Below are 12,865 nucleotides of genomic sequence, written 5' to 3' on the forward strand. Positions count from 1 at the left end.
AGGGAGCTCTTCTTAATATTTTGACACCAAAATCATGTCGATACACCTTACCGACTGCGAGTAAAGCCACCCACGCTTTAACTTGACAGACTGTAAGTGTTGGTAATAATTCCTTAATAATGAACTTCAAATTCAATTCTGCTTTATATATAATAATAGCATAACATACAAATATTCCCTATTAGTTTCCTATAAAAATTTCCCTGAAGAGGAAGCCTAAAAGGCCTCGAAACCTATCAGGATCCTTCTAGTATAAAAAAGACGGATGAATAATAAAGAAGCGAGAGAGAGAGAGAGGTGGTTCGGATGTCTTCTTCTTTTTTCTCTATTTTTCAATTGTCATATATCTGTCTCTAATGAGCCGCTTTGCAGTATTATTTGAAAACAAATTTCTCTTATTGTAACTCTTTTTGTGCAAGTATTTTTCACAGATTGATTTTCTTGAGTTTTTTTAACAGTTTTTTTAATTAGCATAATGCTTTTCAAGTCTCCTTGTGCGATTTTGTTGTATAGTTTAGTTTTTTAAGAGTTTTTGTTGGTTTAAAAAATGAACTTTCATAAAAATCTGACCTAAAAAGAGGGGGGGGGGGCAAAAATCATCCTAATGTAATTAATGGGCGTTCCCTAACCTGCATCAAAGTTGTGCCATGGAGGGCATGTAAATCGGGTGAAAATTAAACTTTTCCGCCCGGTTTCGCCTCGATGCGGAAAAATCTCCCTTGCATACACTTTAAATGCACGAAAAGAAAAAATGAACGATTGATAACTAACAAGTTCGACGTACACCTGAATTCAAAGAATACAAAGAATTCAATGGAATAAGAAGTATTTAAAGGATCCAAAGGGATTGCAAAAAATTCAAGAAAACTTCAAAATAATTCAAGGGAATTCAGTTTAGTTTAGCGGAATTTAAAGGAGTTCAAAGGAATTTAGAAACAAATGTACAGTGTACACCTAAATCAAGTTGTGGTTGTTCCCTCGAGTTCAAATTAACAATATCAAATTTTGAGTGTTGGAAATAAACAACGAAAAGTTGAAAAGGCCTAAAAATGATACAATTTTATGTTTTGAGCATTTTTAATTTAATATCACGAAACTTGAATCATTGATAATTTTAAATTTGATAGACATAAAATAACATTTGTTTATTTCACGCAGAGATAAGTGTATTTAACATTGAACAATTCTAATTCTTTCAAAATATAAGAAATAGAACAGCCCTGAACGAGTACTTAGTACGCTAATAATTCTCGCATAAATTTGCACCTGCTTCTTGGCCAATAATTTCGAAATTTAACGCTCGGCTAATTTGGAAATTATGTAAATTATTACAAATTTTTGTATACTATTATACCATTACTCCCCATTTTGGATCTGGAGCTAAATATTTTTCTAGAGGCAGTTGCAATATATTAGCACATTAAAGTTCTTTATGCTATAAACAACATTAAGTAATACCATGGAATGTAAAATGTTCGCCATAAAATATTGTGGCGCCGTATAGGCCTCGTATTTCTTTCGTTTCTTGATCTCGTAAATTTTCTTCTTTTGCAAAACTCATTGCAACAACTGCCATTCCTAAACTACTTTTTATCATGTTATACAGAATAACAAAAAGTTCTATTTCAGTTCATATTTGGTATCTGGGAAAACTACTTAAAACAAACATAACCTGGTGGAAAAATGTTTACAAAAAAGTACACAAAAAAGAAACTATTTTACAAATAAATGCAATAAATTTCAACCAAAAATTACAGAAAAGTATACAACTTTTTTCTACTATTGGGAGGCTTTTTGTAATTTTTTGGATATTGTTGCATCTTATTGCAGTTTTAATTTCCTACAAAAATTTAAAAAGAAAGTACAACTATAAGAATTTACAAGAATTTAGAGGTTTTGTATTCAGAAAGTTGTTCTTTTTTGACCTAGAATAGCAAATATTTGAAATATGGAAATGGGATAATTTCAAATTAAGATGTATACATGATAGGTATTTAAAAATATATATATTTGAACTTTAAAGCAATGATAGAATATGAAAAAAACAATAATGAATAATCGTTATTAAATCAAAAATCCTTAAGTTTGAAGTTTTTTTCAAATATATAGCAATCAATTGCACACCATGTATGTCCTTTTAAATTATGTCATTGCGATGTTCTCAATTTTTTAACACGGTTATTGAAACTAAAATATTCGAACTCTTGAAAATACATTTTTTTAATTTAAAGTTATAAGAACTTAACTGCAAATTAAAACACTGTCAGTGGAGTACTTTTGAATTTAAAACTTTAACATTTAAAAATGTTCCAAGAATCTACTGAAAATTTTGTTATTATATTGAAATTCGAATTTTTTCTACCATTTTTTGAAAGTCTTCAAAATTCTTCTTTATTAATTAATTTTTCGACTAAAAAATCATTTTTAGTTTTGTTCTAGGAATTTTGATACACAAATTTTATTATTTTGAAACTAAAAATAAAATAAAAAAAAAAATAAAATTCCTAAGAGACTTCTAAACTTTTTATGCGAAATTTTCAAAAAATCTAAATTTTTTTTTAAATGTTTTGAAATCTTTTTTAAGATTAAATTATTTTTGAATTTTTTCAAAACTTCTAAATATATCTTAAAATTTTTCAAATGTTTTCCAAATTAATACCTGTTCAATTGTTATTTATTGTTCAGAATGTGTTGTTTTTTAAAATCTTTTTGAATATTCGCATAAAAATTTGTTGAAAAAAATCATTTAAATATTTTTGAGGACTCTATTGAAGATATTGTTATTACCCGGGAACTTAAACTTTTCGTACAATTATTAATAAATCGTGCAAGACTAAAAAAATTGCCGTACAATCTTTCAGATTTATTTTTGAAAATTTTCGAAGTCTTTTAAAATAAATTTTTCAACAAAAAATCATTTTTCGTTTTTCGAGGAAAAACTAGAAGTCCAAATTAATGAATATTTGATTGTTCTTCATTAATTAAAATATTTTTGTTGTGATATTTTAAAATATTTTCCGACCATTAATTTTTCCAGAAAAAAATCATTTTAATTTTCTCAGCCATCTTAATTTTTTTTCTTAAAACATTTAAATATCTTTAAAAAGCTTCAAAATTTTGTATTTTTTATAGGTTTGACATTATTTTAAAGATCACTCTTGATCTGATACGGAACTGAAGTTAGGTGCGTTTTTAAAAATTGATGTAATTTTAATGTGATAAAATCCATTGCTTTTATTATTAATTCAACAGTGATGAATGTGTCACTGATTGTTAATATATTGCATAATAAACTTATACACTCTTTTAAGTAAGGTCTTATGCATAAAAATGCATTTGCATGTCTGAATTAATTAACATAAAATTATTTTGAAAAATAAATAACATTTCTGATTTAAAATGACGTTTGACAGATGTGGATATCTCGGTAAAATTTTAATTTACGAAAAATGTTGCGTAATTGGAATTCCTGCTTAATATATATTTATTATATGTACCAGCAAAAGTTCTTGCTAAAAGTTTTATATTAAATAAAAACTGTAGTTCCTTTTAGTAATTTATATATTACATGTTCTATTAAAATTGACAGTAAAGGACAAGTCGAAACGTTGACATGGATTCTTATTATATATTTCTGCAATAAATACCAGTATTTACAACATATTTAAAGCACCTTATAGATTTCTACAAAAAACTAAAGAAACTATTAATATAGAGTTATACAATTTTTTGAACTGTAGGCACTTATACTTTAATATTATTTTTTTACTTTTCTACAATAAAATACAAGAACAAATCACCTATTTCGTATTAATTGTATTTTTCTGTTGAATTTTAAACATTTTTCTACATAAAAGTACATGTTTAAAAAAATTAAAGCAGTGAAAATTTGTTCCAAGAGATTAATTAGTAAAATACGACCAAATATAAAGCCATCATCTTATCCGTGCTCTTATCTTTGTCAAAATTTCTTCCACTTCATGTCTGAATTCCTGACCTTACCAGAAAAATGTATTTTTCACTGGAATTAAAGTCTCTGAAATTCAAGTCAGAATCTTCGGTTTTGTAGGCTAACGAAAGTCTATGACCTTGGAATTAAAGTGAAAAGGAGACCACCAGACTGAGGTAAAATTTATGTAACATGTGACTTCTTCACTCTGAATCATTCATGGAGTACTAGTAACAAAAATTTGATAATGAAAGGTACATGATACGTATACGCCTATACGAGTCCACTTCAAGAACACGCATTATGTTGTGTTAATCGATCGACAGGAAAAAAGTAGGTACCTCAATCAACAAGCATTCAGCTTTCCCTTTTACATCACAGGTATGTGCGAACTCAAACTTTTGTGTCTGCAGCTTCTTCAAATATCTTTTTTTTTTCTGCAATTACTCTTATTTCAAACTTGACTTCAAAAGGAAGAAGATTATATACAATCACGTAGAAATTTTTTTTACTGAAAAACTCTGAAGCTATACTTATGAAAATAATAAAAATGGTAATATGTGTGGCAAATGGAGAAAATAATGAATTCCTTCGTGTGGATGATTCCTCTTCAACAAAAGAAAGGAAAATACCTTTCTTGAGAGAGTAATTATTCAAACGTTTCGGAGAAAGTTCGAAGATGATGTAATTTTTTATATTTGACCATATAGTTCAAAGTATGCTTTCAGTTTTGTGAACGAAAATTTGTATGGGAAAGGTAAATATGCGAAACGACTTCTTTCATCTTAATGATATGAACTCGGATTTTTACGCATTATTTTGAGATATAATTTTTAAATGCTTATAATAAAGAATATTGTAGTAATTATATTTAATTCGTGTGAATTTTAGCTTGGAAATTTGAACTTTCAACTATCAACTTCGTAAGAACCATGTGCAATTAGTGCTATAGATGAAACTGGATCTCTGATCGAAACTGGATCTTTCATTGAAACAGCAGTCCATAATTGAAATGTGGGTCTATGATTGAAATAGTATCCATATATTTGAAAAACTTGAAAAGAAAGTGATATTTCTTTAAACTGTTTCAAATTAGTGAAAGGAATTCAAGTTTTTAATCTGTACATACAGAAAAATCAAACAGTGTTATGAAACTAATTCTTTTTTTACATTTTCATTGTAATTATCCATTTTCTGCGTTTAAATCTGAGACACCTCTAAGAGTATATATTTTCTTGTCAATTATTTTAATATCAGAAATATAGGGTGCCCATTAGGAATCATCATTTAATATTTTTTTAAATGCTATATATTTAAATTACCTTTAAACGACTGTAATTGTATATTTTATACATTTTATAACTTAAGGGTTTTTCCCTCTATCGGGTATAAATTTAAAAAATGGTAATTATTATTACATAGTATTATGTTGATATGGTATCCCGCAAATATTTTGAGATGAAAATGAAAATAATAGGTCCAGCAACTTAAGAAAAATCGTTTTCTATGTTTAATTATTAAAAAATGAAGAAATTTTTATAGGATTTTATAATAAATAATGGGTCCTTTTTTTAAATATATTTTTTTTGTTCAATGCGAGAGCGCCATCCGATGATTTTTATTTCCATCTGAAAATATTCGTGAGGTGAGAGACAGCCGCATTCAATAAAAGGATCTTTTATAAATGTTAATCACTCTTTACCATATAATATAATCATAACTTTTTAATTTCTTAGTAATTAAATACAAAGATTCAGTTTTTCTTAAACATTATTTCCATTTTTAGCTAAAATTATGAGTCTTCAACCATAAAAAATAATTTTTAACAAAGAAGTTCAAGCTTCAATAAATTAGTTGAGTTTTCAATGAAGAAAAATTAATTCTCGAAGAAAAATATATTAGTTGATATTCCAACTAAAAAATATTTTATTTTTATTTAAAAATAATCGAGTTCAACCAAAAGAGACGTATTTTTAACAAAATAGTTCAATCGTCAATCAAAATAGAATAATTTTGAACCAAAAATGTGCATTTTTAACCAAAAAGGGATAAAATTTATTCCGAAAGAGATACATTTTTTAACCAAAATTACGAAATTTCAACAAAAGTGTTAAATTTTCTATCAGGAAAGATTTTTCAGTCAAGAAATAAAAAAAGGTTAAATGTTTAAACTTAAAAGGTGAATGCTTAAAAAAACAGTTAAATTTTAAATGTAAAAGTTAATTTGTAATGAAATCCTTAAATTTTCAATGAAAATAATAGAATTTTTAACCCAAAAAGACGAATTTTCAGACAACAAATTGAATCTTAAAGCCAAATAAATGAATTTTAAATTAAAAACGATAAGTGTTCAACAAGAAATAGAATAGTTTAGTTTGCAGTTCAAAATATATATTTTAAACAAAAAGCAAAAATTAATTTTCAACAAAATATTTACTTTCCAACCAAAGAGACGGATCTTTAAATAATAAATTGATTTTTCAACAAACTGGTTCAACTTTCTATTAAAAAGTGGAATTTTTCATTCAAGAAGATTAATTTTCTAGCAGAAAAGGCAAATTTGCAAAAAAGTACATCAATTTTCCGCTATATTATTAAATTTTTCACTAAAAACGTTTCATTTGCAACCAATAATAGAATCGTTAAATTTCAAATATTCATTTCCAACTATAAAAAAATGTATCAACAAAATAGATAAATTCTAAACCAATAAAAGGAATGTTTAACAAAGCAGTTCATCTTTCAATCAAATAGTTTTATTTTTCAGCTGAACAGGCCAATTTTTTAGAAGACAGTTCAAGTTTCAGTACAAAAGGTCGAATTTTATATAAAAAAGACAAATATTCAACAAAACAGTTAAATTTTCAAAATAATAGTTCAGTTTTTTACTCAAATTATTAATCTTCAGCAAAAGTGATTCATCACCAAAGAAGTTTAACTACAGTTGACTACAGTTGAATTTTCAACAAAAGCTATTAATTTGCAACAAATACGACTTTCGAAAAAAATACTTAAATATTTATCAATTAAAATGAGTTTTTTACCGATTAATTTTCAACCAAAAATAGAATAATCAAATTTTCAATAAAAAAAAATTCAAAAAAACAGTTCCATGTTCAATCAATAAAATGATTCTTTAACAATGCAGTTTAACTTTCAACCAAGTATTCGAATTTTCAATCAAAAGGTCTGAATTGTCAGCAAAAAATGTAATACTTGAATTTTTAACTAAAAACGTTCAGTTTTCAGCCAAAAATGGATTGGTTAAAGTTTTAGTCAATAAAATTAATTTTACAACTAAAAACGAACTGTCAGAAACATAGATAAATCTGTCACCAAATAGTAAAATTTTTAACTAAAATAGATGAATTCTGAACCAAAAATATAATATTATATTTTTGGTTCAGAATTCATCTCTATTTAGTAGACTTATCAATTAAAAATAATTAATTTTCAGCGGAAAATAGTTGTATGTCTGCATTTAGATGCTTTATTGTAAAAAAATCACTCATTTTTAGTTTTCCAGATGTTATGCTATATTCTTCATTAGCCCCATCCCCTACGTCCCAAAACCTGTAGCTCCGCCCCCCCCCCCTCCTTGTAGCATGACCTTGTTTTTGAAAATCCCTTAATTTTTATTTCTAATGGGCACCCAAAGTTCGAAATTGGTACTGAATTGACTCTGTGTTTTCTATGGTGGCACCTTTCCTCAATGTTTACTATTTACCATGGTATGAATCTTTTCAAGTTCTCATTTTGCAAACGAACAGATCAAGTAAAAACTTTGTTGAAGCAACCAATTTAAAAAACTTACGTTTTACCCAACATACAGGTCCCAAAGTAAACTTGCCAAATTTAGTCACACCATAAAACGCAATCCAATTACAAAAAAATCCATAAAAACTGCGCAATTTCAAAAAGAGTAAAGTATGCCCAAGTTTGAAAATTAATTAAACCCATACCTACTGCATCAGCAGCGCGTGCCGCTTTTCTTTGTAGCCCGCATTCCGCCGTCATCCACTTTCACGTTGACGTAGTCAGTTTATCGTATCTTCGCACTTAGTTTATAATCTAGAGTGTCGAGCAACATTATGAGGATCTTGAGCTAATTTCAAACGCAGTTATTGTTTAGTCAACTGTGATGATCGGCCGCGTGTTCCGAAGCCTCAGTGCCTACAAGTTCGTTTGATGTTTAACATTTAACACATCCAACAATACCACATTCTTCAATACCACACTCTTCAATACCACATTTTTTCCCGTACCTATTCGAAATAAATTACATCATTTAACCATGACATTTAAAACAAAGAATACACATCCATCAATCTGAAAATCTAGAAGATTGAAGAAGAGATTACTAAAAAATAAACTATCACTGATGATAATGGAGTTATCGAAGATAATGGCTATTTACTCCTCTATTGCAGGTGTGCTTCTAGAGTGCAACGGCTATACTCTGTACTGATGGGCATAAAATCGTGACAAGTGCTCGAATCAGTATCTCCTTGCGAGGGAGATCTCTCATCCTGGGAGCAGTCATGAAAATATTTAACTCGCAAACTTTCACTCGAACTCACTCAGGGTCGTCTCGTGAAAACTCGCTGCGCTGTTGAAAAACTGCCTTCGAGCTGCCAAGTTCGTTTCATTACAGATCCAAATGTACACAATAAATGTGAATATTGAACAAAGTATGCGTATGTCGTATGTATACCCAATTTTGATGATTGCGCAGGGACTGAAAAGGATACACCTTGTCCAACGAGAAGGCCACTTTCACATGTCTTACAGGGTCCAGAGACATAATCTATTACTTATCTCTTCGTTAGGCGATTTCTAAAAAAGAAGAGATGCTTGTTAGACCATCGCGGGACGAACCAAATTACCTCCGCTCATTCTCTTCAGCTGAACAAAGAATTTCGTTAGGTCCTTTTTTTCGCTTGTCCATCGACAACCCAACATAGCAAAAACGAGTGGAGAGAGCGACGACTCTTGCGCAATATCATCGGTTTGTCTACTTTTTTTATTCAATCTCTTATTATAGAAAAGCAGACTGAGAAGCAATTTCTTCAAAGCAAGGAAATACTTTGCTGTATAATGTAACTTTGATTAGATAGTTATTCATGCACAGTAAAAACACCGGGATATCAAACCGTTGCATATCATTCCGGTTATCAACTTAAGATCAAAATGACACACTTTTACTTATACAAAATGAATTTTTAAACAACTTCATTCATACAAACTGACGAGTGGCAGCTGTTAGCCTTTTTATTAAAAATATAATATTTTTCAAACAAGGAATGTTTTAGAAAACTTTAAAGTTCAGGGTGGAAGAAAAATAAAAAAATTTCTATATTGGGTTCTGGAAATTAATTTTTTCTTTGTAAAAGTATTCCTTCAAATCCAACTAATTCCAACTTCGGCTTTTGGATTATTTACAACTTCCTAGGACTCACTAAAAGTTTTTTAGAAAACGATAAATTTTCAAGTGAAAACGAACAATTTTATATCAAATAGTTCAATATTTAATCAAAGAAGATACATTTTCAACTAAAAACAAAATAGTAATATGCTTAGTTAAAAAAATAATTTTACACTAGACCGAAAACGAATTTTGAACAAAATAGTTCAATTTGAAGCTAAATAGATGAATTTTCAACTAATATTATGAATCTTCAACAACAAAAAAGGAATTTTTAACAATGGAGTTCAGTTTTCAATCCAAAAAGAAGAATTTTCAACAAAATAGTTAAATTCTCCGCCATAATTAATGACTTTCTAACCAAATTGTTAAATTTATAACGAAATAACAAAATTTGTAACCAAAAACGATCAATTCTCGGCCAAAAAATAATGCTATCAAAAGAGATAAATTTTCAAGTAAAATAATGATTTTTTAACTGGAATAATCGAATTTGCAGTGGAAAAAATTGATTTTCAACCAAAAACAAATTTTTAATGAAATTATTGAATTTTCATTCAAACAAAACATTCAAACATTTTCAAAAAAGTAATTTAAATTTTAACCAAGTAGTTGAATTTTCAACCACAAGAATTAATGTTGAAACCAAAGGATTACATTTCTGCTAAAAGACGCGAATTTTCAACAAAATACTTAAATTTTCAACCAAATAGTTGAATTTTGAACCAAAAAGGATACAATTCTTTATAAACAATGGTAAAGCTAAATCTTCAGTAAAAAGATGAATTTTCATTTTAAAAAATAATTTTTACCCAAAACAAAAGGAAACAAAAATAATGAATGTCCAATCAAAAAAATTAATCCTTAAAAAAATAATTCAACTTTCAACCAATTATTTGAATTTTCAACTAAATATATTAATTTTATACTAAATAGTTGCATTTTTAACTAAAAAAGGTACATTTTTAAACAAAATTTAAACAGTAAAATGTTTAGTCAAATATCAAATTATCAAGCAAAGAAAAACGAATTTTCAACTAAAAAAGACAAACTTTCCCCAAAATGAAGTAGTTAAAAAAAGGCGTTTTTATAAAAAAAAGTTAAATTTTCACTTAAAGACAGAAATCTGCAAGTAAACTGATAAATCTTCAACCAAGAAAATTAATTTGAAATAAAATAATTGAACTTTTCACCAATTAGTTGAATTTTCAATGAAAAGTTAAATTTTTAACCCAGGAGATTAAATTTTGGCACAGAAAGAAAAAAATTTAACAAAGAGTTGATTTTTTTACTAAAAAAGATCAATTTCCTACCAAAAATGAAATAGTTAAATTTGTAGTTTTAACAATTAACTTTTAACAATATAAAGAAGGAATTTTGAATAGAACAGTTAAACTTTTAACCAAACCCAAAGTGACATTCAAACAAAATTGTTGAATTTTAAACCAAATAATAGAAATTAAAAAAAAAGATGAATTCTCAGCCAGAAATCGTATAGTAGACTTTTCAACAACAACAACAAACTTTTAGCCAAAAATAGTTGGATATTTAACCAAAAAGATGAAATTTCTATAAAAAAGTTTAATTTTCAAACTAGGAATTTTCTACCAAAACAGTTAAATTTTTACCGGAAAAGGACGAATTTTCGACAAAACAGTTCAATGTTAAACCAAAAAGGATGATCTTTTAACAAAGTTGTTGAATTTTCAAGAAAATAATCAAATTCATAACTAACTAACTAAAAGTCGAAATTAATTTATTATGGTCAAGTTTTCTCTAATATTTGTCAACTGACTTAAAGATCGTAAATGTACGGTTTGTTTACAATGCAGTAATTCGAAGAAGAAAATTGAAGCTGCCGGATGTGTAATAATTGTAAATATTGCACATATATGAAACGGTATTCACGGAAGGGTAATGCAGTGGGATTGATGGAGCATGAGAATGACTATGCTTCTTCTTTCACTGGAGAAAGTGCAAAAATGACAACTGCCTCGCGGCTCTGATGTGATGACCCTCCCACGTTACGTCACGCTCGCACATGGTATATACATATACTCAATACTGAATTCGTACGTGATTCGGGATTCATATGAACGCACAAGTCATTGCAAGACAAAAGGCTGACGTTACATGTACCGATTTCTTTCACTGTTACTGGTTATATGTTATACGCTATCAATATTATTCATTAAAATCGCTTCATAACTGTTGCATATCTCATTATCCCACTCTCACCTTGTAAAATTCATTATCGTTTTTACAATCCAATTGGTTTTAGGTAATTGAGCTGTTAGTTGCAATAATGGTGTTCTTGCGGTTGTAAAAGTCACATTTTTTTCTTTTGTTTGGTACATAACTTCAGGAAGAACACATGAATAAAAGGAAGTGACTTCTGAAAATGCAAAAAATGCAATAATAATCAGTTGCAATAGAAATTTTTCTGTATTCAATTTTCGTAAGGATTGAATTATTTGAATAAATTTTACTGATTTTCTATTAATTTTAATATTTAACAGTTGATTAATTTGAAATATGAGAATACTAAAAAGTAAAAATTGATATAATAAACATTGAAATTATAATATCTTACATATATTATATTTCTCCAATAAATTATAAATGTTTACAAAATTTTTTAAGTTTTGAATCGTAATTTTTAGAGCTAGAAAAGGAAAGAGGGAAATTCTGCCACACACTGTAACTTAAAAAAAACACACAAAAATAATCAAAAAGCTATATTTTTTGTTAAAATCAAATCTCAGAACGAAATAACATAAAAATAAACGTATTATATTTAAAGAAGTGTGAATAAATCAAACATTTCAATCATGTTCAAGATTAATAGAGGTACACATGGCTCATTCTCTCAATACTCATTCTCTCACTACTCATTTTATCAATATTTATTCTTTCAATATACTCATTTTTTCAATAATCAATCTCATGATACTCATTCTATCAATACTCATTCTTTTTATACTCATTCGTTCATTACTCATTCCTGCAATAATCATTTTGTCAATAATCATTAGTTCTTTACTCATTCTCTCAATATTTATTCTCTCGATACTTATTCTCTCAATATTCATTTTTTCATAGTGATCATTCTTTCATTACTCTCTTATGAAAAAGAAGTATTGGTAAGTATTGGATATAATAATTTTTTAGCGAATAAGTACTGGAATAAAATGCTTACCAATACTTCTTTTTCATAAGGGTTCATATGATTATTACGCATTCGTTCAATGTTCATTATCTCAATACACATTCTCACAATACTCATTTTTTCAATACATATTTTAACAATACTAATTATTTTAATACTTATTCTTTCAGTACTCTTTTGTACATTGTTTATTCCTTCAATAATTATTCGTTCATTAATCATTCTTTTAATACTCATTCTCTCAATATTTATTCTCTCAATACACATTGTCTCAATACTCATTCGCTCAATAATCAGTCTCAATACCTATTCACTCAATATT

The 12,865-nt window shown here is 27.6% G+C and overlaps 1 protein-coding gene across 4 annotated transcripts in view; it reads right to left on the reverse strand.

Moving 5' to 3' along the window:
- LOC117169199 overlaps positions 1–12,865 on the reverse strand; it is a 74,158-nt gene that overhangs the window by 36,768 nt on the left and 24,525 nt on the right. Inside the window, exon 2 of one of the 4 annotated variants that reach the window (XM_033355439.1) lies at positions 7,912–8,054. The exons of the other annotated variants lie outside the window; for them this stretch is intronic. The gene's annotated coding sequence lies outside the window, so the exon portion shown is untranslated. The remainder of the gene's footprint in view (positions 1–7,911; positions 8,055–12,865) is intronic. 4 annotated transcript variants of the gene reach the window in all.

The sequence above is a fragment of the Belonocnema kinseyi genome, chromosome 3 (assembly GCF_010883055.1).
Source record: "Belonocnema kinseyi isolate 2016_QV_RU_SX_M_011 chromosome 3, B_treatae_v1, whole genome shotgun sequence".
In the NCBI taxonomy this organism is placed as follows: Eukaryota; Metazoa; Arthropoda; class Insecta; order Hymenoptera; family Cynipidae; genus Belonocnema; species Belonocnema kinseyi.